This window comes from Lissotriton vulgaris, chromosome 1_1 (assembly GCF_964263255.1).
Source record: "Lissotriton vulgaris chromosome 1_1, aLisVul1.2, whole genome shotgun sequence".
NCBI lineage: Eukaryota > Metazoa > Chordata > Amphibia > Caudata > Salamandridae > Lissotriton > Lissotriton vulgaris.
The window spans coordinates 1060586268-1060610018 of record NC_141685.1 but is presented as its reverse complement, the minus strand read 5'-3'; the positions used below and the strand labels follow the sequence as shown (position 1 = coordinate 1060610018).

General features: G+C 45.4%; 1 pseudogene; it reads left to right on the top strand.

Annotated features, from left to right (window-relative positions):
* The first annotated feature begins 12893 nt into the window (after positions 1-12893).
* LOC147748544 (EKC/KEOPS complex subunit Tp53rkb pseudogene) lies at positions 12894-23336 on the top strand (annotated as a pseudogene).
* Positions 23337-23751: the final 415 nt, after the last annotated feature.

The following is a 23751-nucleotide window of genomic DNA, read 5'->3' as shown; positions in this document are numbered from 1 at the left end:
TACAGCACCTGTTCTTTTAAGAACTATCCATAACTGCTAAATCTTATATTTAATTACCTGCTATTGAATTATTAAAAACAATACATCAAATGGGGCTAGTACATTTGAGGACTGAACGTCCACAGCAAGCTGTCCTGTTTCACAACAATAGAAGGTCACGGTAGGTGACTGTCGTTTCACAACAAGAAAAGGTCACGGTGGTTGACCTTCGTCTCACCACAATGAAAGGTCACGGTTTCTTGACCGTCGTTTCACAACAATAAAAGGTCACGGTAGTTGACCGCAACAGAGTACCTGCACTTAGTAGCTACACCTGTGCTGATGGCAGGATCCCATTTCCCACTCCATCCTGCGGGTGGGGGTTGAGGTCCTGAGACAACAGTCCGCCACACCTGTGTGGATTGGAATGCAACTCCAACCTGTAGAGCAGGCGCAATGCACCATGGGATTGACTGCTGCTTGGACAGAGGTTCGGGCGTCCTCTACTGTGCATGCGGGGCTGCAACCTGGGCCTCTATCACGCCTTTCAGTCGCAAAATCGGCTATATGGAAAGTGGAGCTGGAAGGGCTCTAATGCTCAGACTCGTACTTCGTCTGTACTTCACTTAGGTTTTCTCTCAGTTTGTAAGGTCTGGGGCGAGGAAGATGGACGCATGGGAAATACCGGCATCATAGCTTCTCCTGTGTGTCTGTTTGTCTGATAGACATAGGCCTGCTTGCTTTGGGCGCGTCACAAACACCAGCAAAGAGTTTGCACTATTGACTTAGCTAAGAACAGTTTGATAAATACACGAGGGCTTATTTACAAGCCCCTTGCGCCGTCGCTGCGTCACTTTTAAAATGGGAAAAAGTAACACCACCGGCGGCGCAAAGGGTTAGTAAATAAGCCCCATGATGTATTTCCAGCAATTCCGAGCCTCACGGATGTCTATTAAATAGCAGCAATAGCAGTGAATCAACTTCTCATAAATGTTGCGTCAAAACATGGTTGACTAGGCCCAAACATTTCCTTACTTTATTAAGTTCCTCGTGAAAAGGAAATTATTTAAATGGGGGCATGTTCAAGCAGGAAAAGACAACAAAGGAGCCGACTGAAAAGCGAAGGAGGAAATTCAATTCACTTCCAGTTACCTCAGAATGAAACAGTTACAAAGAATTAAGGCATCCTTCTTCAGTTCCCTAACTCCCTCCCGCCCCCCCCCCCCAAATGCACAAAGAGAAACCAAATCTTCTTACATCTGAGAACCTAATCTTTTATCTTTCCACTTTTTCGGAAATGATAACGCGTTTTTTCTAATATTAAAAAAATGCCAAAAATGGTCATTCTGAGCGAATAACACTTAATCTCCCGTGCCGAAAACGATGAATGTGACCTTGTGCAATGTGCCTGGGGCTCATGTAAAGTGAGTGTTTCGAAGATGTAGAAAAACAAATTGTCCCAGTAGATCTAGGTTTCTAGGAGATACATTTGACCAGCAATATTTTTTCAGAAACTAAAGAAAACCACTCGAGTCCTTCCCCAAGTCATTTTTTGAATCTCAATATTAAATACTGCCTTTTAAAGCGCAAATTGTAGTTTACAAATTCCCGGTAAACATGCCTTGTCACTTTCCACGCGGCTCTTCTTTAATGCCGCCACTTAATCCGCTCTCGTTCTCGCTTTCTTCCAGTCTCTTTCCTTCACCACCCATTCTTTCACTCATCGCATTCCATATTTTCCATCCACCACTCTACCTGTCCCCAATCTCGCTTGTTTTCCCTCTCTCGCTATCCCTTCTACTTCACAGGGTTTTAAATGGAATAAAAAACACGAGGTGTATGGGGGGGGGGCAAATTATCATGTGTTACCTGGTTGGCATGAGATGGGGGGGGCTGCGATTTAGAAGCAGTAAGGCCTTCACTGCTGCTCTAAATAGCGCTGAGCGCGCAAGCGAAAGTCTGACTTCCTTCAAGGAGCTTCAGTGGAGGTCCCTCTCTCCACCGCTGGGATTATTTTGAGGGGGGGGGTTGGGGGGGGAGCTGCCGTCTACTACACACTTTGTATTAAACTATCTAAGACCCACGGGCTTCTTGTATCTTGTATAATCTGGGGGTGCAGGTTGACATTACCCCTATTATTTTTTTGAAGTTGTGTGTGCGTCGTTCTGTACTTCTGCCTTCCACTTTGTGACATTTTTCCGTCTTGCCCCTTCTTCCAAGAAGATTCTCAATCATATTATGACCAGAGAGATGCTGAAAAGGGACAGGGGTGGAAAATTGAAAACAAATCCCTCAGGCGAAGGTGCAATAACTCCGGCATCGCAGGTTCCTCAGACCGCCCCGTCCTCGTGGCCACAGGGGGGAAGTGGTGATAATAATGCCCGGCGCTTCAGGGCCCGGCCGCGCGCCAGCGGGCATCCTTTTCTCCGCAGCAGCACAAATCACGCGCGTGCCTATTAGAAAATGTTACGCTGATCCGTCATGGCAGCTATTGGGGCTGGGAGGGCGGAGGCTGCCCCGGCCCTTCCAGTTTCACAAGCAGCCCATTGTCTGGCACCCTAGCAGGGCTTCCCCTCTCTCCCCGTGACCAGATTATACCGAAGAGATAGCAATGCTGGCAGGACTGCAGGAATGTGTGTCATATAAGAACAGCAGTGAGGCGAAGACCCTCTTACAAGCGCACCTCAGTGAGTGCAAAGGTACAACATGCTGTGGACTGGCGAGTGACTCTTTCGTGAAGTAGGTAAAGTGGAAATCAGGCCGCGCTGTTATCGCGTTTCACATTTGCACAAACACTGTAATGCCCCGCTGCACATTTAAACTGGTATATTAGAGAGGTGGGGTGTTATTAAACATCTGTGCGGGAGAACCAGGTGATGTAAAGCTGTCAAAATCATAATGTCCTACTTGTGGCGCACTGCTGCTTCAGACAGACTACTGGTCGAGTGATGAGACGCTGACAGGAGCCCCCCCCTCCCCCACCTCCGTTGCATTGAAAGAGGGGGTTCTTGCATTGTCATGGGTTTTGACAGACCTGGCTAGATTAATTTTACATGTGACGAGCTCACCTAAAGGAGGAAGTGTAGCCCCCCCCCCACACACACACACACGCAACTCACACCACGTGACCTTGCGGTGGTCTGTATTTTGACGGAGACTCACGCACCCCTCGCCTGGTTATTGCAACGCTTTAGGGCGCATGCAACTGCCTGACCAAGTTTGGGTTCATTGCTTTGGTGTCTCAGAACCGAGCAGCCGAGCAGCGCGTGCAGCACGTCCTGCATGTGCACATGACAGCTACACCCCTACCTTTCGGGGAAAGCTGAACTATAAATACATCATCAGGGCTGGCACTTTAATAAGGCGTCTGTAGGGAGATGGCCCATTGCACCAGCACAAGAGATTCAAAGAGTTCCCCAGATCGTAAAAAAAAGCTCTCAAAGACAGCCTTGTTGCAGGGGCGGGGAGCACTCAAATGACAAAATACTATTTTGCTTGGAGCGCTGAAAATCCTTGCACTGAAGCTACACCGTTGGGGCTCTGATAGCCCTGACCTCGCACTTAAACCACACCCTTGGAGCTGGGACAATCGTTGCTTGAAGCTACCCTTGGCACCAGGCCCGGCTGGTTGTGGATTGCACAATACGGCAGAGAGGCGCAGCCAGTGGTCTCTGGATCATGGAGGGGTCCCCCTCGTTCAGAGCAAGACCTGCGGACAGATCGCTATCTGATACGGATAGAACTTGGCTCGCAGGGGGAAGGATGCCGAACCTAACGTGGGAAAAGTGCGGGTATTTTAGGAACATTGTTTTTGGATGACTACATAACACTAAAGTGAAGCAGCGCGTCGTAATAATTCGCGTTTTACTGGCGGCGGCCAGCCAGACCTCTCTCTGCTCCTTGGAGCGGCTTGAGTTGTTTACAAGGAAAATGTGGAGCTCTCCCCCGGGCGAGCCGACCCCTTTAAGAGGATCTATGTGCAGCCCTCATCTGTGTGTCAGGAAAAGAGCCAGCGAGAGGTGTCAGCTGGTGTTGGGCTGACTGGAAGACCTCGCTGAGTTCATGCACTCCTGCTGCCCCAAGGACCAAAGGGGGGGCGGAAAGGCACAGAGAGCGGGAGGGGGGCGGGAACGGCCACACACTTACAGCGGAGGGGGAGGGAGGGGGGGGGGGCGCGAACAGACACACACGGAACCGCTTACCTGAAAGTCTACCCGACACGTCACCACGGAGAAGAAGCAGGAAGGCAGGAACACCGGGAATGCCGGACCAGATTCTGGGGCGTTCCCGGCTTTTGGCTGACGTCGCGTGACGTCGGCAAAAGCCAAAAAATCTCGGGAACGCCCCCGAATCTGGTCCGGCATTGACGGACAGGCCCATCGTCCAATGGCTAGGCTCCATTTATGGAGCTAGCCAATAAATGACGGGGGCCGTTCCAAACCACACTACAGTACTCATTAGGTTTTCGCCTGCGCGAAAAAGCTACGCAGAGCGCAGCTTTCGCCAGGCAAAACCTAAAAAACTGGACTTTTTGTTGCAAAGTCTCAAGCTACCAAAAACGATGTTTTGCGACACTTTTCACATGCAGATGCTCGAATCCACAAGCAAATTGAGGCTGTAAGTAGTCTGATGTTATTTTGTTGCTGGATCCAAACTGAAGTTTCTTCTTTTATTAGTGCACTTTAACTGACTGCATGCTGCTATTAAATGCCAGGGAAATATATAAAAGCAATGATTGACCCGCAAGTCCCTATGTCACAACATGCCAGCTATTTCTGAGGCTCTTTAGCTAAACAGCGTTCACTGTAACTGTAAAATAAGAGAAAAGCAAAACAAATTGGAACCATGTTACTGTGAATGAGCTTAAAGCGCCTGGTTTACGATTCCTATTAGAAGTAATGGGGTAACCCAGTAACCCTCAGAACCTGGGTAAGGAAATAAACAACAACAATGGTTCTGTTGGGGATCACAATTAAATTGAAAAATGTATTGAATACAAAAATAAAACAATATATCCAATGAAGGTTATATGTGGAAACACACACTGGCCACAATAGTTATAAAGGTAAATCTTTTAGTATAAACCTTGTAGCGAGTAAATTCACAATTCTTTGAATAGCTGTCCAAAACAAACAAAACACATGGACTAGGTATACATTGAGTGAATAGGTCGTGACTGGTGACAGAGTGCTGTAAACAATTAAATGAAGTGCCAAAATGATCATACATATAGACGGAACATTACATCATGAGTGTCCACTTTAGAATACAATTGTCTCAAATCGATAAATTATTTCTTTGCTTCGTTGAGACTCTGTGTGGACGGATACATAAACAGAACGTCGACGTTTCTGCCCTCGATAAATGCACTGATTTGTGTGCCGGGTCTTCATCAGGACTAAAAGAAGGAGGAAGGTAGGACAGCCTTATTAGAGGTAAGTATTTCTTCCGACAGGTCCTTCAACGTGAGGTTGGAGAGTGTCAGCCGACAAACTCAATGGCTAGCACCAACGTTTTAGGACTCCTAAAAGCCTTCTGTGAATACCGGAAGTCTTAAAGTTAGGATTTTTCTCAGTTTAGGAGTAGTAAAGTTAGGACTTTTAACTTTAGGACTCCTAAATGCCTTCTGTGTATACCGAAAGTCTTAAAGTTAGGATTTTTCTCAATTTAGGAGTCCTAACTTTACTACTCCTAAACTGAGAAAAATCCTAACTTAAAGACTTTTGCTATTCACAGAAGGTATTTTGGAGTCCTAAAGTTAGGAGTCCTAACTTTAATACTCCTAAACTGAGAAAAATCCTAACTTTCAGGCTTTCGGTATTCAAAGAAGGCATTTAGGAGTCCTAACTTCGGTGAATACTGAAATGAGTAAGTGCCTTCTGTGAATACCAAAATGAGTAAGTGCCCTCTGTGAATACAAAAATGTTAGTAAGTTTAGGATTTTGTCGTTAGTTCTGTGAATCGGGCCCCTGTGTCCTGGGCGGGCTTGTCAGCGGAGAGCATCATGCAGAAGGGACGATGGGAATCCCAATGTGTTAAAAAGGTACATCCATCCGCAGCCACCCAGGGGAGTGGCCGGAAGACAGGTTATGTGTTTGCGTACAGGCGAATGTTGAGTATACCATAGGCACCCCTGTGAGGAACCTGAGGTTTGTTGGGATGCAGGGGTGATAGGTACATTAGGTGCAAGCTGGATTAGTGTATAGAATTGTGTGCAGTGCTCAACAAAGGGTTCTTAGCAACCTAGCATTTCTCTTTTTTGCCTGGATCATTGGTCGGGGTGAAGGGCCTCCCGTGTGTCCTGTGAGTGGCGCAACAGTTGGAATTCAAGAAAGGGAGGCATGGGTTTTCCACCACTGAGTTAATTTGATTGGGGAGCCAAGGCATGTGCTGGTACAACTTAATGTAGTAGCTGCGGATCACTAATGAGTTCATTTGGTTGGGGGTTCCATGCATGCGCTTGAACAGCCTGCTGTAGAAGCGGCAGCACAGACTGGGGGGGGGGGCGGGATGTCTCCCCTCCCAACATTTTGTGCCATACGCCTGGGAGGCAATGATGTGACTTGCCTGGGTAGGAGGGTACTGCTGCCAGAAATAAAATCCCCTGGTGGCTCGTTTTATAATACAAAATCCTTTGTTCTCCGGAGGCAGAGAGTGTCTTTGCCCAGCCAAAACCAGTTCTGTCTTCACCGGTGCAGCTTCCTGGCAGGAGATGGAGACAGCATTGTCCTTGGCAGAACAGGCCCATTCAGGTGGGAAAGAAATCTTGTCCTCCCACTCTGAATGCAGCCCAGGTCTATTCAGCCCAGCCCTGACAATCCCTGGAAAGGCAAAACACACCTAACCCCCCTAAGTGACTGTCTGAACAGAATGCACGTCCCCAGCCCCTGTCACTCCAAAGCCAGACAGACAATACACAACATGGCAGAGGCACACTGGATGATTAGGCAAGAAAATACCTACTTTCTAAAAGTGGTATTTTCAAACCCAAAATGTAAAAATCACCATCACTTAACGATGCATCTTAACATTCTGAGTTCAGGCAGATCAAGCTTTATTTTCTGATCTTGTTCCCATAGGCAGAAATTCTCATAAAATGTTATGAGCAAACTCCCCTTTCTATCCTATGGGGACAGATAGCCTTACAATAGTGAAAAACTAAATTGCCAGTATTTCACTATCAGGACATGCACACACATCAGGGCATGTCCCACCTCTCACATACTCTGTACCCTGCCCACAGGGGTACATTGGCCCTACCTCAGGGATGACTCACATGTAAGATAATGGAAGGTTAGGGCCTGGCAAGTGGTGCACTTGCCAGGTCAAAATGGCAGTAGTAGACTGCTCACAGGCACTGCAAAGGCAGGCCTGAGACCTTGTTGCAAAGCTGCTTGTGTGAGTGGCACAATCAGTGCTGCAAGCCCACTAGCAGCATTGTGTTTACAGGACCTGGGCGCACACACTGCACTGTACTAGGGACTTAACAGTAAACCAAATAAACCAATCAGGAAAACAACAATCCATAATAATAATTTACAGGGAGAGCAAATGCACTTTAGCACTAATTAGTAGTGGTAAAGTGCCCGGAGTCATAAAACCAACAAAAACAGTTCAGAAACAGAAGGCCAAAAAGCAAAAAGTTTAGAGATAAACCCGCTGAAAAAGCCAGGCCTAACAGAGTTCCAGAAGGAAGTGAAGGCTCGCATGTATGGGAATGAGTAGATTCCCTAATAAAGAAGGCAATTCTTGAGCTAACAGGGGACTTAACTATCACAAGGGCCCATATGGTACCATCTTAATGTCCCACCAATGCTAAGTACCTTCGTACAGTATTAGCCAATTTTGCAGATTTTCATGTCCAGAAATGCATTTTGTCAAAAGCTACAGAAAAGAGAACTCTATCTACCCAGGAAGTGTCTCTATTCAGAATCTTCTTGGACATGTCTATTTTTCAGCACAAAGTCGAAGAGACTTTGTCAGGATGATTGATTCTTTTAAAGACAGGAGTGTACAAGCTTCCATTGCACAGCAGTCTAAGCTTAAAGTCCTAGCAAAGGGTAATTTTCATCTCTTCACTGCTGTAGAAGAAGCCCAGGCGCTTCTGCAAAGAATGTCCAGCTAAGCATGAGTATTGCAGACATGTAAGATGGTTCATCTGAATGAGTGATTCTTTTTATTTTTTCCTCGACCACAGCCCGTGTCTTGGGGAATGAGTTGGCATTCCGGGGATCAGGGTTTGGGGGACCTTTGGTTCTCCCGGAGGCATGAGTGTGATGGGGTGCAACATCATTAGCACCCAGGGTACTTTTGGGTGAGAGGGAGGATGCTTGGGCAATCCTTGCTTTGGGGCAGGAGGGTCAAAGATTAAGGGTGTGGTGCGCTGGTGTGGGCACTAGGGCAAGTAAAAATGGGAGAGCACTTAAACAGTATTTACAAGATGGTTATTTACTATCAAATGGGAAAGGGTACAAGCATAGCAAAATGATGGCTAGGGAAAAAAGAGGTCGGCATCCACCTGTAGGCTATTTGCAGCTGAATACTTTAAATCTTTCAGTTAGGAAACAAGATATTTTACACGTAGTAGTGTTATGGAGCATGAGGCACTTAGACTGTAGGCACTTTCCAGTAAATGACTCAGTACCAAGGCAGATCCTCGACTATCAGGTTAATGCAGTCCACACATATGGTTTAAGATGCACAATGTACCTGTATAATGCACTTTAGTAAATGTGAAGGGACATGATTCCACTAGCTTGTAGTAAGGAAATGCACGTAGTCACTTTAATTTCATGGGAATGGGGGATGCATTACATTTCCAAAGAGACTATGCTTTTTCACTGTTAATCAGTAGGCGTAGGCCGTAATAAGTTGATATGCAATCTTATTTCTTTAACACTTTTCATGACAGGTGACCCTTTTGATTTTTATGTGACAGGTGCTTTCAAGGCTGTTGCCCTTTTGCCTCAAGATTGCAAATTCTGTATATGTGAGGGTGACTCAGAAATTATGACACCTACGGATTTTATACGAATTGTTAAATTCAATGCTAATGGCCTTAATAATAAATGTAAGGATGTGGCAATAGATACCAAGGTAAGAGGACACACCCAGATATCATACGTGTCCAAGAATCACACTTTATTGAGAAAAAGGATCCCGAATTCAAAATGTTTAAGCAAAGGGCAGGCTTTCAGTGTATGTCGTGTGCAAGGGCTGCGCATAGGGGCGTGGGGCACTGTATGTGAATAAACACTTCCTCCTCCATTACTTTTTCCCAAACTGATACATAAGGTAGGTGGGCCTTGGTTAGTGGGCTTCTCAATAATATTAGACTTCCGATTGCTATAGTTTACGCTCCGATATTAGATTATCCAGCACCTTTCGTTTAGTTATACCAGGCTCTGTTCAATATTCCCGGTTTTGTAATTTTAGGGGCAGGGGACTTTAATTTTCTTCAAAACCCAGATTTAGATTTATCCTCAGGTATGCGTAGGCTGAATAAACCACGAATGGCCAGTGCTATGACAGAGGGTAGTAGAGGGCTGAATGTAATAGATTTGTGGAGGGAAAAATGAATTCCCAGACAAACGGCAATATTCTTGTCTTTCGGGAAAACATAAGTCAGCTGCTAGATTAGACTACTTTCTCTCCACACAGAGTTTAAAACAAAATAACTATCCACATACTCAGACCATGCTTTGTTGAAGATGAATGTATCAAGCATCAAGTTAGCACTGCCAGGTGGGAGATGGTTTTTAGGTCTCGGCTGGCGCAAACAGCGCGCAAGCGCTGCTCTCGTCATACGAGAGCTTCTTGGAATCAACATAGATTCCAAAACTCTCGGAGGCAGAGTTGAAGCCCCGCCCATCTTCCTCATTCGCTGGCGTCATCCTGCATGCAAGCGCTGCTCTCGTCATACGAGAGCTTCTTGGAATCAATATAGATTCCAAAACTCTCGGAGGTAGAGTTGAAGCCCCGCCCATCTTCCTCATTCGCTGGCGTCATCCTGCATGCAAAACGCAGGCTCGCGAATAAAAAGGAGGCTTCTAAGTCCCTCCTTGTTGCCGCCTTGTCTCCTTTTAGCCCCGCCCGCCGGGATTGGATCTCTCACTTGCGGCGTCACACACTGTTCTTCATTACTTGGGACGTACTATGTTTTTTACACAACCCCAACTGCTTGTTTTTTCTGCTGTATGTCTTCAAACAGGTTCTTGGTTTCACATGTCTCCGGGAAGTGCAGCTAAGTATGTACTTTTCTGCCTTAGCGGCTGGTTGTTGGACTGGATTTTGCAGGGTGTTAGAGTTCCTGCTTTAGGGCAAATTGCTCTGTGCCAGTTTTGCCTCGAGTTGGAGCTCCATTTAACGGGGCACACTTTCCTCGGTGCTCCGAGCATGCTGTGTACTGCTGTAGCTGCCAGCACGCTCTGCTGTATGTGGGCTGAGTCAGAAGGCTGCGCTGCCATTGGCTGGGACAAGGCAAGCCTCTCCTTGGTTCTTCTTTGGAGGCCTTGCACTGGGGGCCAGGTGCAGTGGCTTAGTGACTAGGCCATGGCAGTTTAGATGCACACAGGCCTCCTGCTGCATGGGCTCAGGTGCCTCCTAGGGTAGGAGTGTTGTTGTTGGGTCTTCCTTTTCACACATTGGTTCGCCGGGGGCTTGCATTTTGTTGGAGGCTCGCGCATGGCGGTCCTTCGGCAGCACAGGTCTCCGCTCTGGTGTTATTTGTGTCAGTGGAGGGCTTGCGCAGTGACTGGAGCTGTGTTAGCCTCGATGGGGGTGTTGGTTGCTTCTGCGGCTGCTCCTTTTTTGCGTGGGAGTCCCGAAACTGTTGGTGGAGTGGCTGTTTCTTTGGCGTTTCTTCCTTGTTTCAGTGGTTCCTAGTCTTTGGTGGTCTGTTGCCCTGGGCCTCCCACTCTTGCTAGTGGTTAGTAAATCAGCCCCTACGACTCTCATTATCAGTGTTCCGGCCCCTAAAATCTGCATGTCTCAGTATTTTCTGGGAAATTTTCCCTCACTAAAACTGCGAGAGTGCAGTGTTTGCTGCAGAACTCAGAATTCCTGTAAGTCCAGTAATAGATATACCATATTTTAACAGGCCACTCATTGAAAACATGCTAGGTGTTCGCTAAGAATCAGAAACCAAAGTACAATTCAAGTATCCATGGATTCCAAGGTCCATTCAATCCAGTGCTTAGCTGTGTCGGGCGAGTTTGGTAGTGCTGTGTATAAATCACCCTAGTATAACACAATACAGCTACTGCACATTTCATTTTTGCATTCTCGCCCACAAGCCTCAATAAATTTGCATGTGGCGTAACCTAGGTATATGCTCATATTTTTCAATGTTGTGTCTGCTGTGTATGTGCAATGTAGGATATATTTCACAACGTATACTTAATTGTCAGCTTTGCTATTTTATCACTGATAAAATTCTCTCGGCTCTGGAGATGCTGCGTCGGAAAAATTGAAGTGCATGGTATGGTACAGAAGAAAAGAAGCATTGAAAATGCAATAGGTCTCACCTTTGATTAAGTTAAAGCCATCTGCTTTGCTAATGGTATTGTATAGCAAAGCAAATGGATTTAACGTAATGAAAGGCAAGATCTATTGCATTTCTAATGCTTGTTTAATAAAGTAAATCTTGAAGACAAGTAGTGGTGTAAGGAGATACAGAGTGAAATAGTTCTCTATTTTAAGGGAAATACTAATTCCACTGGAATTGAGAATATATGGGAGGTTTTAAAGCAACTGAGAGGTTACATCACCTCTAAAGAAATTGGGCAGAGGAAATGTATATCTATACTTCGGACAGGGCAAGAGGCTGAATTGAGCCCGGAGCGTATGGCTCTGTTACCGTCCCAAACTGCTGACAAAATAGCTTTCAGACGAGCAAGAAGGCGTATTTACATGAGTATTACTACGAGCAAGGATACATAGCAAACTCTGCATACCTTCAAAACGTGTATGAGGAAAGCAAATCTGCAGGTACATTTTTGGCCTAGCAGATAATATCACTCACGGGCGTGGAAACAAAAGCCCACATTAAAGATCCTGAGCTAATTCAGGAGAGATTTCTCAAACACTACGAAGCATAATATAGCATGCAACAGCAGGTCAATGTGCATTGGCTCAGAAATGTTTTGAATTAGCTCCCCGTACCAAAGCTAAAATCATACCAAGCACAAGCCCTTGAAGCAAATATCAAACTTGATGAAATTGAGGTGGCTGTAAAATCAATGCGTAATGGTAACGTTTGTGGTGAAGATGGCCTTCCAGCTGAAACTTATAAAAGATTTGCATCAGTTTTAAACCCAAAATTGGTAAAACTTGCTAACCAGATTTTGGAGGGGAGTAAAGTCCCTGCCTCATTTTATATTGCAACTGTTGTCAGCTTTCTTAAAGGCAAGGATAATGAGAACCTTAATTTATATAGGCCTGTTAGTCTTTTAATTGTAGATTACAAGATCATTACAAAACTTTTAGCGATTTGTATGAGTCATGCTATGGGTGCAGCCCTCCACACAGATCAGTGCGATTTTGTGACTGGGAGACAGTTATTCTCCAACACAAACTTTTTAACGCAAGCCCTGGATTATTTTGCACCAAAAAAAGTTCCTGGTCAGGTGATGTCTTTAGATACCGAAAAGGCTTTTCACTTGGTATGTTGGAAGAGCCTTTTTATTATTCTTAAGAAGTTTAGATTCCCCACCAGATTGGTCAAGATAATATCAAGTCTATATAAAGGTGCAGGAGCGCAAATCATTTTAAATTACAGAAATATCGGGACTCGTGGGGTGACCAGGAAGATGAGACAGGGCTGCCCCCTGTCGCCTATACTTTTTTCTCTTTTTATAGAGCCGTTAGCTTTAGCTATACAGACAAATTTAAATATATCACCGCCTATAGGCGGGATGACTCCTATAAAGCTGTATGCTGATGACATTGTGCTGTTTTTAAAACCTGAAATGGAGAACCAGAAGAGTTGTTTTGCAATCTTTCAAGCATACCAAGCTTTGGAAGGTTATAAGATTTACAAGCTTAAAACTGAGATTTTATTATGTAACTGCACACTCAACAATTTACTTTCTGAGTTTCAGCCTCTGGTTCATTCTAGGCCCAAGCGTTATCGAGGGTATATTTCTCAAAAAGAGTTAATGACTTATTCGTATTGAATTATGTCTCTTTAATTAGTAAGGTTAAGGCACTATTTCAATTCAATTCAAAAAATCTTTATTTCGATCATAGAAGATCATAAAAGATATATACAAAATAAATTGATTGTTAAAATGCGTGTAAGACACAATAAAAGCATTATACAAATATACTATATAGAGTAAAGTTCTAATAAAACAGATGTGCCAAATACTATATATAGTACAGTTTTAGAAAAAATAGCTATGCCAAATACAAGGGAGGTGGAAGAGGTGTTTCACGAAGGTATAGTGTCCTTAATTATTCGTGCACGTGCCCGCCACATTGCAGTCAGGAATTTTGCCATAGCAAACACTGTTGGCGATGATAGATCCGTCTTTAGGACTCTATAAGCCGGAGCATATGTTCTGAAGCCCAAGTTTTTTAGATGAGGAACCAGCCAGTGTCTCCTAATTCTGGTATAGGCTCCACAAAACAGAACCACATGCAAGTCGCTCTCCAGTTTATATGCACAAGCCGGGCATGCCCCTGTCTCTTATCCACCTACCCAAGCCTTTGTAAAGGACCTTAGGGGGAGAGACCCATACCTCCATTGCAGGAAGACCTTCCGTGTGAACGCCGGTGTCATGCCATCCAGAACACATTCATGACTGTATGAGTCTTTAATTTTAATGAAGAGATCAGTTAGGGACCCTTCCCGGGTGGTATCCAATGTTTTTTGAAGCATAAAGTTGTAAAACAAACTGGACAGTGCTTTTCTGGAGATCCTTGCGGACGCACTTTCCGGATCTGACCATAACTCAGGCGCTCCGAGAGTCACACACATTCTCCTGATGTACTTTAGCCAAGGAATTTTCCGTAATAGGTCTCAGAGCCAGGTCTAGTCTTAGTGGGAGAAGTGGAGTACTTGGGGGGAGGGCAACCAGCTGTCTGATGAATTTGTTTTCTATGGTCTGAATAGTGTGTGTCGAGGTGTGGCCCCACAGCTCGCTACCATAGATGATTCCCCCCGAGCCTGAGCTTTGTAAATATGGATGGCAGGTGCCAACGGGCGAAGTGGGGATTTCCTAGCAATTCTCGTGATGCCTCCCGCCCTCTGAGCTAATTTCGTGCTAGCTTTTGTTATGTGGGCCGACCATGTTAAATTCTGGTTTAGGGTTATTCCAAGCTATTCTATTGTATAAACCCTTTCCAGACATGTTGTGCCCAGGCGGGGATTTGGGCGATTGTTGGCCTTAGGGTTAAGAATCATAAATGTTGTCTTTACAAGGTTGATTTCAAGCCCCCTTTCATTACAGAAGCCTAAGAAGCCATCTAGGACCCTCTGTAACCCCATTGGCGATTTGGACAGCAGCAGGGTGTCGTCCGCAAACATAATCGCGGGCACCCGGCTGCCTTTCAATTTTGGTGCATCGATGTTGGGAATCCTCCTCAGATGTTCTATCACCTCGTTCACAAAGAGGCAAAACAGGGTCGGGGCTAGAACACAACCCTGCCGTACCCACCTGCGAACGGGGAACCTGTCAGTCAGCTTGCCACCTTTCCCGCATCTAACTCGGGCGTAGTTATCTTTGTGGAGTCTAATTAGGATTTCAAGGATGTCTCCCAGGACGCCCAGCTCGGCCATTACCTCCCACAGTTTTGCCCTGGGGACTAAATCGAAGGCAGCACGTAGGTCCACGAAGACCGTGTAAAGAGTGCCGCTCTCGATCAGTGCTGTCTTCCAATAAATGATATTTAATCGAAATATTTGGTCGACTGTGGAGACTCCTTTTCTAAATCCTGCTTGTAGTGGACTAAGGGTGTCGGTCTCGTCCAGCCAGGTTTGTAGCCTATTCAGTATTAGCCTGCCAAATAGCTTCTGCGACACATCAATGAGACTTATTGGGTGATAGTTGGCTGGAAGCAGGGGAGATCCCTTTTTAAAAATCAGGACCACCTCCTCCCCCAGCCAAGTGTCAGGTAGTTCCTTCCCCTCAAGAACTGCATTGAACATCAACAGAAGGTAGGGCGCCCAGATGCCTGGTTCCTGTTTAAATAAATCTCCCGGCACCCCATCCAGGCCCGGTGCCTTTCCTGAGGATAACCCTGCAATCGCCACCCTTACCTCTTTTTCGGTGAAAGGCTCCGGTGCCTGGTTATTTTGCATGATATGGGGTGGGGAATTCCAACATTCCAGCCTCCGGGGCGTATAAAGACTGGTAGTGGTTTTGCCACACGCTTGGGGCAATGTTTGGTTCGATTGCCGATGGAAGATTTTCAGAACCAGGATTAACTACACGCCAAAATTTGCGGGAGTCCCTAATTGCTAGTAGCTCAGAGAGGTTCTCCCAGTGTTGGAGATCCCACTCTATCTTGGCGTTTGCCACGAGTGTCTTGTACGCCCGCCTTCTAGCACGAATCTCCTCCCGCGATCCTCCCGCTTTGATAGTAAGCACAAGGTCGCGTTTGGCGTTTCGGCATGAGTTGTTAACCAGGTATCTTTGTGTTCCCCTGGTCCTAGAGGGGCCACTACTGAACAGATCCATCTCTAAAGTTTTAATTAATTGTTCATGTAAGCTCCGGAGGTGCTCTCTATTTTCCTGCGTACTCAATGGCGCCCACGAGGCGAATGCCTCTGCTAAAATCGGTGTGATCCTAGCGTAGAGGATAGCTAGCTTATCGTCTCTAGTAGACAGCTTCTCCCATCTTATTCTCCTTCTGTTATTTTCTAGGAGATGTCCTTCCCTGGGCTTTTGTTCGTTTGATACCCTGTCCTCAGTACGGGGGATGACGTATTCCAGTTCTAGGGCATTGTGGTCGCTGTCTTCTCTGGGTATTACTCTGAAGTCTATAACCCTTTTCCAAGCGGATAATTGTACCAGGAGATAATCTAATCTTGATTCTCTCCCTGTTTTGTTGTATGTACATTTACTCGGGATATCGGATTTGGCGCGGCCATTGCAAGCCCTGAGGCCATGGGTAAGGGTGAGCGTATTTATCCGCACGGCTAGTGGTGTCCATGCTCTCGGAGTGGGGGCCTCTGTGGGAGGAACCTGCCAACTTGAATCCTCCTCTAGGGAGGGTCCATCAAGGCGGCCCGGTAATGGCTCGAAATGCGAATTGAAATCCCCCCCCACTACATATGATGTACCATCCGGAATGGCCTCCAGAAGAGAGGACAATTCTTCTATGGTTTTTGAGATACTGGATATAGGGAGTGGTCTGGAATAGACATTTATTATAAGTAGTTTGAGTGATCTGGGCCATTCAAGGAGGACGGCCAATATGTCTTCTGAATCCACACTTTGGCGTGTAGCTAGGCAACCCAAGTGCGATGCCACCCAGATTGCAAGACCTCCCGATGGACGACCTCTCCCTCCCCATTTTGCCGGTATTGTAAATATCTCAAAGCCCCGGGAGGTGTGCTCCTCCCTTGCCCAAGTCTCTTGAAAGAGACATACACTTTTAGAATCGGTTAGGTCAGCCCAAGGCACTATTTACAAAATGGAATAAGCTACCTTTCTCCATAATGGGCCGAAATTCTTTGAGTCGGAAGTCAGTTTTGCCTGTGCCATTTTCTGTTTGCTGCTATTCCATGTGCCCTTACGATGAGGTTTTTTAAAGAGATGAAGGGTATTTCCAGCCTTTATTTGGGATAGTAATCCTCCTCGTTTGTCGTTAGACACATTATATAGGCCACTGAAAGATGACGGGCTGGCTTTCCCGGATTTGAGGGAATATCATTTTGCGAATGTTGCACATAGTACATTCAGATGTTTTAAATCCCCAAAAGAGAAAGGGTTTGAAGATTGTGTTCCTGAAATTGTTTCACCAGGTGTACCACGTTATCGAATATCTTTGCCTCACCAGAGTTCATCAAAAGGTTAGCTATAAGATCTTACAGTGGTATATAAAGTGTAAAGAACAGTTATTTAAGTTTTTTTTTTTTTTTTTACTTTTACTTTCAAATCTGTTTTATTTTCAAGTATTAAGGCTCATAACAGATGCATGATAACACAGCGTTAAGCCTACAACCCTAAGAAGGGCCAGCCGTGAAGAATAGAGTCCAGCAGTAGGGCCCAGGGCCCTGTACAGAGAAACAGGGTTTACACAGCGTTTCGCCTACAACCCCGCTGGGGCCGGCCGCGTTTAATGCTGTAAGCAGTTGCATCCAACGGAGTTGCAAGTAGCCCATGTGTCAGGTTCATTTATAAAAGGCAATCTGGTAACTAGTCCAACAATTAAAGGCAGCCCAACGGGGCTCCGTATTCATATGCGAAACCAAGAGTGTGAAAGGAGTGAAAGAAGAAAAGAGAGAGATTTACTAGAAAGAGGAGAAGCAAAGAGTGTATCAGAGACGAAGGGGGTGCGCGTCAAGGAGGGGGCCAACTGGGGAGAAGGGCTCAACGTGTTGTCTGTGTCTCCAGGAGTGTCTAAGGCAACAGTCTATCGAGGTTGGGCGGGGCCATAGCATCATCGAAGAGGCGCAGGGTCCTGAGCCTGGTGGGCATGTGGCGCGCATGCTCTATACTGCAAAGATAGCTAACTAGAGGCTTCCAGATAGCCCCGAAGCGTATGCCGCGTGCTTGCAATCGCGCTGTGAGGAGTTCCATTGTTATAACATGCCAGAGTTTTACAAACCAGGTTGCTATGGGTGGGGCTTCGTTCCTCTTCCAGTATAGGGCTATGATTTGCCTAGCTGCTCCCAGCATCTGGAGCGTCAGAATCCAGTCGCTGCGGATAAGTGCCTTAATGTTGGCAGGTTTAATGCTAAGTAAGATCGTGCTCGCTTCTTCAGGCAAGGGGAACCACAGCACCCCCCTTATGTGGCTAAGAACCTCCTTCCAGAAGATGGACAGCACTGTACATCCCCCACCAAATATGGACAAAGTCCCATGATGCAGATCGACACCTCCAGCACAAGGGAGAGACTGCGGGAAACATCTTATGAAGACGTTGGGGTGTGTTGGGGTGTGTAATACCACTGGGTCAAGAGTTTGTAGGCGTTTTCCCCTTTGCGGGATACTCCCGTATATCTTGGGGATATCTCGCCATAGTCTATCCCACTGCGGGGGCTCAATATCTGCGCCAATCGCCAGCTGCCATTGGCGTTGGTATGTGTGAGATGGCAAGCTCGTCGGATGCTGCAGAATGTGATAGATCTGGGAAATCAGTCCCTTTAGTCTCCCAAGGGAGCGCGCCAATTTCTCAAAAGGAGTAAATTCTCGCGTGGCTGCCTGCGACATATCCTCAGAGACCCAGTGTCTTAGCTGTGCATATTGCAATCTCGCCTCCCGCGGTATACGAAATTCGTCCTGGCCATGCTCGAATGCTTTGAGTGTGCCCCCGTCAAATAGGTCGCAGATCACCCTTCAGTTGCCCTGTGTCCATTTGTCGAAGGCGCAGGATTGGTGGGCCGGCGGGAAGTGTGGGTTCCCGGCTATGGGAGTGTGTGGGGATGGGAACGTGGTGAGGCCTTTGGACACGGCTACATTGTCTTCGTGGGCACTGCCATATAGGCTCTTCTGGAACGGGCCGTGCGATGCAGCCATGGTAGGTCCCAGATGGTTCGCCCCGTCACTACTCGATCCATGTGCAGCCATCCCTTCTTGCTCTCTGTGACTCCCCACTCCACCACGAAGCGGAGATGAGAGGCCCAATAGTAATGCACCAAGTTAGGGCAGGCTAAACCCCCCCTATCCCGCGGCGACATGAGGAGCTTTTGCGAGAAGCGGGGCCTTTTTCCGCCCCATATAAAGGATGTGAGTTCTCGTTGTAAGCTTCGTATGCAATGAAGTGGGTCCGGAGTGGGAAGGCTTTGGAATAAATACAGGATTTTGGGGAGGATCGACATCTTGACAGCGTTAAGTCTACCCAGCCATGACTGCATCAGGGGCCTCCACCTCTGTAAGTCTTCGAGGACCGCCATCCGACATTCCCGCCAATTCACCGATGTCCATGTGTCCAAGGAGGGGGATGAGCAGGAGGCCCAATTAGCGGACATGGCGCTCGGCCCACTGGTAGGGCGCTGCATCTTTAAGAGCGGGCATTTCCTCATTCCGGATGGTAAGATTAAGGGCCCAGGACTTGTCATGGTTGATCTTGAGGCCAGAGGCGCCCTCGTAGAGACAGAGCACCCTGTGTTAGGCCGGAAGGGATTCCCAGGGACGCGTCAGGGTAAGGACAGGTCGCCTGCTAAAAGCGCCACCTTGTTGTTCTGACCACCAATTGCGATGCCATGTATGTCTGGCGCTCGGCGGATCATTTCTGCAAGGGGTTCCACCGCAAGGGCAAACAGCAGGGGCGACAGAGGGCACCCCTGCCTTGTGCCCCTGCAGATAGAGAACGGCGCCGTCAGTGCGCCGTTAACCCGGATTCTAGCCTGCGGCCCCACATACGGAGCCATGATCCTCGTTAACATCTTAGGGCCCAATCCAAATTTTTGCAGGATCGCCCGAAGAAAGGTCCAGTCCAACCGGTCGAAGGCCTTCTCCGCATCCAGAGACAGAAGACAGGCCAGGATTTTCCAGTGGTGACACGTCTACAGAACACTCAGGAGATTACACGCGGAAGGCGCCGGTATCTATTTTTCAAGAAGGAGTGCGAAAGAACGGGAAGACGAAGGCATCCCCCTGAAGGCACCCTTTGAAATGCTTTACTGAATAATATAAATAAATGATACCACCGTTTCGAATTGTAGCAGATCGGAACAGAGCTACCGCGTGTAAACGGGACTATCTGTTATTAAGAAAGATTGATAACCCTACTCGCTGCAGTGAATAAGTCTTACATCCATGAATAAGGATTACATAAATTAGACTTATCTTGGGAAGACAGTTAATATTTTTCCTGATGAAGACGGCTGTATGATTCTTGGCCCGTCGAAACGCGTTGAGAATTGGGGGAGAGAATCTATGCTATATCTATTGAAGGAGTATTCTGACTAGGCTGAATATACCTTTTTTGAGTATCTCCCCGTGTTTAGGTTTAGGAATTCATTTGATGAACTTTAGAATATTATTTGTTTCCATATATTGTCTGTTTTCCCTTGATTGACGTATGTTTTTAACATTGTTTTTAATTCTATTTTTATCTATATAATAAAACTGTACATTTTGAATTTATTTGTTGTCTCAGAATTTGAGTTTACCATTAGATTGCTCGTGGTCAGTTTGTAAGTTTAATGTACGTCTTACCATTTTGGTTTCATTAATGTGCCCAAAGGGAATTTCTGTTTTGACAAAATTTTCCAGTGGTGAACCTTCCCCACGAGGTGCGCGATCTAGCGCACATTGTCTGCTCCCTGTCGGTCGCGGATAAAGCCGGCCTGATCTGGGTCCACGAGGCCCGGCATACATGGATCGAGGCGTTTTGCCAGAAGCTTGGTGTAAATTTTAAGATCCTTATTCAGTAGAGCTATAGGACGGTAGGATGCACAGAGAAGTGTGATTTCCCATCAGCAATGACTCTGAGTTTTGCAGGATATAACAACATATACTTAATGTACCTTTCCCGGAGATTCTTTTTCATAGCAAGGAAGGACTTGTGTCTCTCTTGCACCTTATGAGTGTAACCCACGTATAAGGCGATGTTGTGATTCTCAAATTGCGGGACCGAAAATTCCCTGGCGGCACTCAGGATAACATCCTTGTCACGGTCTTCATAATTAGGGCTCCCGGTTTTATGGTATTCAATTTTTTTCCATTTCCGTCTGTATTTATCCATATTTATTTTTTCGGCATTTTTTATATATCCACATTTATTTTTGCCTCAAGCAAAAGACGACGCCACAGCTAGTATTTTTCCACATTTATTTAAATTGACATTGCACACATGCGCTCGGTTGTTATTGGTCGACACTATACATTCATCTGAAAACTTTGCCATTTGCAGAATGCCCCAAATATGCTTAAACGTGCTATCACAAGCCATTTGTCTCAGAGCCTTGCAGTTTCTGGCATCTGCAGAGTGCCACATCCTCTCCCTCACTGAACACCATACTGCCCCACTGAGAGAAACTCACACTGCCTTCAGCTGCAACCCAATTGTGCCCCGCTATAAACACCTGGAAGCAATTCAATTCAAATTATGCACTAGACTGCAGTAATATGCTGCCTGAAAAAAAGGTAACAACATACTGGAAAAAAGCAAATACTCCTAGGGAATACTACTTAAAGCTTTTACACTAATTTTTCAGAAATCAATGAGGGGTTTTGCTTGAAAAGCTAACAACATGAAAAGAAAAGTAGCGCTTCACTGTCAAACTCTGTAAGGTGGCGCTAATGTGTTTGAGTGTAAATAAATCCAATCTGGCCACTTTGCGACTACTCTGTCTTGCTTTATTTAGTTATGTATTTATTGTATGTATTTTAAAACCTTTTTTCTCTCCTCCTGAGGCTGCATTTTGGAGTAGAAAAATGTCTGACAAAGACATGTGCAGCAAAAGTGTTTCTTCTTTTTTTTTTAATCCATTTCACAGAGGAACAAATGATGGAAAGGAAAGCAAAGAACAATCATGGTTTTCTACAATTGAGGAGGAGCGCAACAGAAAGAGAGAGAAGAAAAAGAAAGGCTGGGGGCAGCTGAAGTGGAAAATGTCTTTGACCTTGTCTGGGGAAAAAAGGAAGAGACCGCCGCTGTGTAATTTAGCACTTTGAAGTGGCTTTGAATTATATCTGTGAGTGACCCGTGATGAAGCGAGGTGGAAAAACAAAATTTTGTATGCCCCTCGTGAAATCATTTCCTCATAACTGTAACCTTTATTAATTGTGTGGTTTTAAAAAACTAATCAACGTAGTATAGAATATACACACAAATATACGTGGGAATACGAATTTGCTTGAATGGAAAACTATAACTGACTAATTTAGTAATGTTGTCATGTTTATTAATACAAGGCTTTAATTTAATCAAAAGCGGCATAAATGTGCTTTCTGTTTGTGTTTTGTGGCAAAAACATGGAGTTAAGTGAGTATATCACACATACATGTTGCTTATTTGCTAGGTAACAACTAACAGGGAAACCCTTAGTTTGGGGGGAGGTAAACAGAAGGGCTATATTTCAACAATTAACATTTATTTGTGTTTGTTTCTATGATAGTTCCCGTTCTGGCCCGTGAGGCCTAGTAAAAAGATGGCTGCTTTATTAACTGTGAATGGAAGATAAACTGAGCATGCGCAGCCCAATGCCGAGATTGAATGTGAGCTGCCTACGCCTGAGCGAGAGCGGTTCAATGACTGCTTACCCTGATGACTGCAAAAAGAATGAACATTTGAGTTACTGATCGTGGGAAAGGATCCTGTAGTAGCTAGTTGAGGATGTGACTAGGTCAAAGACTTTCTCAAACAAAGGACTCTTTAAAATTCAGCTATTGCTACGGAAATTGAATATTAGGATGATGAGATGATGCTCATCCACCCTCAAATTGTCCAATCAGAACTTGAGTTTGTACTGACAGTTACTTTTTTAGATAGATAAGGTTAGTGAAAAAGGGTATAAAAAGTCGTGGTTTTTCTTAAGAAAAAACTCTCTTTTCGATTTCCTCCTGAGATGCTGTCGGTATGCTGATTTTCCTGAGATGTAAGAATTCGATTTTCCTGAGATGTAAGAATTCTTGAATAAATGTTTTCTTTTTTAGAATGAGAACTGAGCTTTAGATAAGGTTATTAGTTAGGGAAGTTAGGAGAAACTAAAGGACATCCCAAGAGGTCCGCTCTATCCTTAGATGCAGGAAAGCAGGTATTTCTGCTCCAGTGGTCTACTTTGTAGACTACGTCTCCAACTGTATATACCTCGAGGATATTGTACATTCAACCACTATCCGGGATCATGTTACTACCCTGCAACGTTTGGAAAATGATACTGCAAAACTCTACCCCCTCGCTGAGCGGATAGGCCAGATTTTGGCAAAAATGCACTACGAAGATGTTGTTCATGGAGACTTAAGAACGTCTAATAAGCTATTACGATCACCAGCAGAAGCCCTGGACATAGTTTTAACAGATTTTGGACTGAGTTCCATCTCTGCACTTCCAGAAGATAAAGGCGTTGACCTGTATGTCTTGGAGTAAGCATTCCTCAGTACTCATCCCAATACAGAGGATCTTTTTGCAGCGCTTCTAAAGAGCTACTCGGCTACATCTAAAAAGTCTGGGCCAGTAATTAAGAAACTGGATGAAGTTCGCCTAAGAGGAAGAAAAAGATCAATGATTGGATAACAAACCAAAAACCCTACTTCTCAAAACAGGTTGCTGATTCACCTTTTGTTAATTATTTGACAACATTTTTCATTTACATTTTGCAGTGCTTAAATCTTTCAGGTTTGATATAATGTCTACCACAATCAAAGTTAATCTTTCTGACCACATTGTTCAAAGGTATTAAGGAAATCTTAATATTTCTTTGAGTCTGTTCTTCAGGGATGTCTGCTTAGAATGGGTTGATGTAATACCATACTGTCTTCCACCATTACTGCCTACTATCCATATGCAATACACTTAAATGCAACATCTCCTGTGGTAAATAAACATTGCAGTTTTTTCTTGCAAGCAGTTGGGGATCACAGAATATCTAGCTCAGCATGCACGAAACATCCGAATATAATTGGTCAAAAACATAAGTGTGATCCATCCAGT